Here is a 6,000-nt window from a genome sequence, read left to right on the forward strand (position 1 = left end):
GGCCCAGGAAGGCCATTTCAGAAACTCCTCCACCAGGGTCAGCTACTCCATGGTGGGCAGGAATCCAGCTGAGACAGGACAGGTCACCAGACGCAGCAGCAGGCCCTGTGCCCTCCAGTTACGGAGAGAGGAGCTCTGCAGATGGCGGCCCTTGGAGGCCAACACGCTCCCCTGTGACCCCTGGGCACTGAGCGGCGGCGAGATCCTGGCTGCGCAGGGGAGCTGTGGCTTCCAAGGGGAGGACAGGAGTTGGAGGACAGAGGGCGAGCTGGCTTTTGATTGTAAACCAAAGGTTTAACACAAGAAAGAGCCGTTCCCGGGCTTTAAATTCTCAGTGCAGCGGGGCATGTTCAGAGCACCAGGGACTTTTATGATGGCTCAGAAGGAGCGCTTATCTCTTGGAGCGGCCGGGAGGACGGAGGACGGAGCTGAGAATCAGACGTGGGATCTAATCCTGTGTGATGTGGAATTAGGACGCTGCTAAACCCGCAGCCGAAGAGCCTTCGGTGTGAAGGGCAGAAGGAAAGAAGGGGCCTTGGGAAGTCAGAACAGCGGCTGCGAGAAGCCAGGCTGGAGCTCAGGGGACTCTTCTCAGCAGAAGCAGCCCTTCCCTGGGGGAGAGCCACCGCGATGCCCCCCAGTGCCCCCAGCCTGGAGAGGTCCCTTCCTCCCCTCCCCCACCCTATCACTCCCACAGCCTCGGACGTGTGGATTCCTGCCGTCAGTTCACACGGTCCTGGGTGGACCAGCAACAGGCCACGCCTGAAAGTAGAGTGCTTTTTAAAAAATGGCCAACGTTTGCTGATTTATGTCAGCAGAGGAGGTGGGAAAGGTACGGGACTGGGTTTCAGGAGGGTGGGGAGCGGGCGTTGAAAGAGCCACTGCCGCAGCACGCTCGCAGGAGGGACTGGGCGCTGGCAGGAGCCACCAGGGGCTCCACTGTTTGACAGTTGGTGGCTGAAAGTGGGCTCAGCCTGGTCAGTGCTGAATGACAGGACAGTGCGATTCCTGGAGGAGGGTCCAGAGGTCGCCCTGGGAAGTGCTGCGGTGACTGTCTCTGCAGCTTAGAAATGGCAGGCGTTGTGAGACGTGCCTGGGCTCCCTGAGCTCAGGGGGTTGGGGTCATTCCAAAATGCAGAGGCCCAGGGGCAGTGGCTGACCACACCCAGGGGACGACTGGGAGGCAGGAGGTGTGACCAGAGCCAGGCTTTTACTGATGATCTTGCAAGATGGGGCATCTGGGGAGCAGGCATGCCCAGGGCAGCGACTATGTCCTGGGGCACAAGGTCCCCCCCAGATCCTCACTGGCTGAGTACCTTGCCGAGGTTTGGCTGTCTCCTACAGGGTGTGCCCTGAGCTCCCTGTCCCTATCAAGTAGTAAAGCCAGGACACAGTCACCTACAGACACAGTCAGCACAGCCCATCCACAGCAGCCCTGGGCCCTGTGTGCAGCGCTTAGCTAGCGAGCGATGCCCGTGATGGTGATGCCGAGTTCCGTTTCTGCAGGTGTTGAATTTGAACATCAGAAGAGAAGCGCTGGGGCAAGCAAAGACAGCAAGTTTTATTTAAAGATAGTGACACAGACTTCTCCGAAGGGAAGGGGACCCAGAGTTGGTATCCAAAGAAGTGGGCGTGTCCTGTGCCTTTATTAGTCTTAGGTTCTCTTTGTCCTCCCGCCCTCTTCTCCCTGACCTCTCCCCACCCTGCGTGAACCCTCCTAGGGACTCGCTGAAAGGTGGGAAGCAAATGAGCCATGGGAAGGGCCAGTGGTGGGCTGATTGCAGCAGGAAGGGAGCCCAGGAGGTGCTTCCTGAACACCTTTGGGAGGAACAGAACAGGCAGGTAACCTTGGTAACGGGTGGGGGAAGGGCTCTGAGGCAGTAGCGTTCCCAGAGGCCGGCTCCATCCTCCCAGGCCAAATCAGCTTTCATCTCCCCTGTCTACACCGGATCACCTGATCACCGTCGACACCGACTGCCTGGCCTTAATTCTGGCTTCACCAGCACATTTTGCTCCATCAAAGTACACACAGGAGAGCGGAGTCGGCAGGGAGAGCAGGCGCCGAGATCTCAGTGTGGAGAGACCGCGTCAGCCCTCCTGGGGCCACCTGTCGTCAGCTGACGCCAGCCAGCCAGCCACCCGTGTGCAGGGGTCTCAGCGTGGGGCTCCCCCGGCCCCGGGGCTGGCTACTCATCCACAGCCCAGAGCCACTTCATCTGTCCATCAGTATGCCATGCAGACTCTGTCACTCTGCACATGTTCCATGAGGTGACAGAGTGGGAGGCACTGTTCTGGATGCCTTGTGGGGACATGCTAATCTAGCCACCTGGGAACTCTCTGGGGACCTACTTGTCTGGCCACAGGGCTGAGCCCTCCCCAGTGAAGTTTCAGGGGCCTCCCCTTGCATCTCTGACAACCAGCAAAGGTGTGGGGCTGGGTGTGGCCCGGGCACAGTGGCTGCCTAGCGTGCACAGGGCCTGGGGTTGACCCCCACACCACCCAAAGGAGAGGCTCAGCGCTTGATGGGGAGACCCTTCGGATCTCAAAGGCAGCTCACCCGGGACCCTCCAGCCCTTGCTCAGAGTAACCTGCGGGGCTGCCCAGTGGACCCAGCTCTGGAGAAGTGCCCAGAGTCCTCCACCTGGTCCTGGTGACCCAGCTGCAAACATGAGAGGCAGACCAGGGGCTGAGGGGGCCTCCAGCCCCTGGTGATTCCTGTGAGCTGGGGCACAGCTGGGGCCCGCCACAACTCAGTTCCTGTTTTGCCGGATGCAGAGTCGGGAGGTGGGGTGTGAGAGAGCCAGCCTGCCCCTACCCCACCGCGCGGCACATGGAAAGGTGGAAGAAATGGCAGCTTTTATGTTGTGGGTTTTTCCCACAACTAAAATGTGTTGAAGTAAATAAATTACAGAGGTCTTCTCACTCGCCCCTGAGAACAAGGACCCTCTCCTACACGACACTGCACATTAAGACACCCAAGAAATCTACCATTACATGTTCTCTTAACATTTCACTCATATATAGATTTGCCAAGTGCTCAAAATGCCTTTGATCACCGTGTGTGTGTGTGTGTGTGTGTGTGTGTGTGTGTGCACGCATGTTTGTGCACACATGTGCACGTGTGTTTATTACTCAAGGGTCCAATCAGAGGCCACATGCTGCTGTGATTGCCTTGGTGACTCGTGACTTGTAGAGCCCTTGGATATAGAACAGTCTTTCAAGACATTCACACTTTTAAAGCGTCCTGGTCAGTGGGCTGTGGAACCCACCATCTGTCACTCTTTGGTTCCTTTTATTGACTATTCCCCCGCTGGCTCTAAGTCACCCTCGTGTTGTTGTTTCTTGGTCCCTACACGTCTAGGCGTTTTTATTGAAGGCTGGACAGCACGGTTTTATGTGGAGAGCTGGACTGTGCAGGACCCGGGTCACCTGGCTCCCTGGTCTGCTTCTCATCTAATGCCTCAAACCACGGCTTCCTGTCTTGAGTTGAGTTTTCTGGTTATTTCTGGAGGAAACGTTAACTCCATAGCCGAAAACTCTTTCCCCATAAGTACTTGTCCATCAAAAAGAGGTGTATATAGTCCAAGTACAAACTGATGACCCTACCTTAACAAAGTCATCGAAATGAACCTCCTAAAGGACAAAGCAACACGGCGTGTCCCCCAGTGATGCGCTGAGAACACCTCGGCCCCAAAGTGCATGAAGCCTCCAACAGCCCGAGGTCCGATGGCAATGCACGTCCCGTCCCTGTGGTGGGGATGAAGGACGTGATGGAGACGCCTGAATACAGCCCAGGTGGCAGTTAGCTAACGCTGCCCCATCTGCGTCGTCTGCTGATCAGGACACCTGTGCCGTGTCACGTGAGAGTGCTGCTAGGAAACAGACCCAGGCGCAGAGGGAGTTGCGTGTGTAACACTCTGAATAACGTGGGGAGATGGCGCACTCGGGTAAACAAGGCAACGTGCATGGAAAGACACACACGGTTATTATTTCAAGAAGAGAGGGCCACAGAGATACAAAGAAAAGAGGGTGAAGCCCGGCGTGGAGCGATGGCAACATTTACAGGCTCTAGGTAACCACCCCTGGTCTCTGCCTCCAGCTCTCCTTGGATACTGTATAAAAATAAGCCATGAAGGCCAGGTGGGATCCCAGCTGCTTGAGAGGCTGAGGCAGGAGGATCCTAAATTCAAGGCTAGACTCAGCAACTTAGTGAGACCCTGTCTCCAAATAAAAAAATTTTTAAAAGGCTGGGAGTTGTAGCTCAGCCGTAGAGTGCTTGCCTCGTACGTGTGAGGCCCTGGGTTCAATGCCCAGCACCACATAAAAATAAGCAAATGAAATACAGGTCCATCAACAACTAAAAAATTACTTAAAAAAAATAAAAGGGGCTGGGGACGTGGCTCAGTGTCGGAGCACCCCTGGGTTCAACCTCCAGTATCCCCCCATCAAACTTTCTAAAAATTAAATAAATAAAAATAAAACATTAAGAGAAAAAAGTCCTTATTCTCACCCCTGTCATTGGGACGCAGGGATGTGCTCAGCTCGCCGTCACACACTGTCCCTCACCACACAGCCACTGTCATGGCGTCACAGCCACCAGAGCCTGCCCTGGAGCCTGCCCCTGGGTGACCCGGCCTTCCTCCCAGGGGCTGGCCTCCTGTTCACTGGTCGATTCGTTTTAAAAAGTTGGTGTGGGGAAGAGAATCTGGAGCCAGTCCAGCAGATCACCGGATCAGCAAAGGCCATGTGGCCTTGAAAGTGACGCGGGCCTTGGAGGCGACCTGGTGCCCGGCTCTGCCCTCAGGCCTCTCACTCGCCCATCCCAGAGCCATCGGCTCCACTCCACCGGCAGGCACCCTGCTTGTCCTCCCCTCCTGTGTCCAGAGTCTCCAGGCCTGTCCCCTGCTGCACCCCTGGGCACCTCGCATGGGGCCTGGCATGAAGCAGGTACTTGGTCAATACCTGCGAGTGCTGGGGTCCTGACGGGTGAGGCTCCGGGTCCCCGCTCTGTGGCCCGGGGAGAGCCTGCCCCCCAGCAGTGACAACTCATGGGATCAATTAAAACTCCAAGGACGGAGTTTCCACTTAGAGCCGAGCTTCCCCGCACGTCCAGGGCCCTGAAGAGCATCGAGTGCCCACCCTGCAGCGGCCGAGGTGGGACCAGCCATAGTGCTGAGCCTCCTCTCCACTCTGAGGTCTCTGCCTCCCGTCCACTCTGAGGCCTGCTCACTGGGCTCCTGCAAAGACCCTCCCACAGCGAGAGGACGGCTGGACTGGGGGCTCCTAAGGGCCCTGAGAGCAAGGTTCCACCCAGAACTCGACAGAACAACTTTTAAGAGAAAGGCTCAGTGCAGGTCTGGAGCCGGCCCGGGGCCCTGGGCTCCTGGGCTGGCCTCCTTGGACTCCCTGCGGTGTCCTTCGTCACTGTGGCTCACCTGAGTTGCCGACGCGCCCCAGGCTGCAGGGCTCAGGCCAGGGGCAAGGTCTGCACGAACCAGACCCTGAGCAAAATGCCCACTGAACAGGGCCAGCAAGCTCTCTGGAGAGCCACTCGCCACTGCTGGCCTCAAAGAACCAGCACGGAAGGGGAACGGTTCCGTCCTCCTCCATATTAACAGGGAACCCCCCCACAGAGGCAGTGGACACAGGCTGGCCCAGGGCCTCCAAGCCGCAGCAGCACGGGCATCTGGGCAGGATGGCTCTTTGCTGGCCTCACCATGGCAGGCCAGCAGCTGTGACGACCAGCACTGTCCCCAGACCCTGCTAGAGGGAGAACAGGTGGGACGGCTGGTTTTGAGGGCGGGAGGCTGCACTATCCCTCAGAGCCCTGCGCTGGAAGGCCCGGGTGGGCTGACCTACCGGCGGCCACCCAGGGACAGACCCGGACTCCACCCCGTGTGCATCTCGGACCAGGCCCTCACAGCCACCGTCCGTCATTTTCTGCTTCTTGAACAGCGCTGCTACCTGGCCATCCTGCTGCCCGCCCAGGGCTGGCCACAG

Source organism: Urocitellus parryii, chromosome 5 (assembly GCF_045843805.1).
Source record: "Urocitellus parryii isolate mUroPar1 chromosome 5, mUroPar1.hap1, whole genome shotgun sequence".
Lineage (NCBI taxonomy): Eukaryota > Metazoa > Chordata > Mammalia > Rodentia > Sciuridae > Urocitellus > Urocitellus parryii.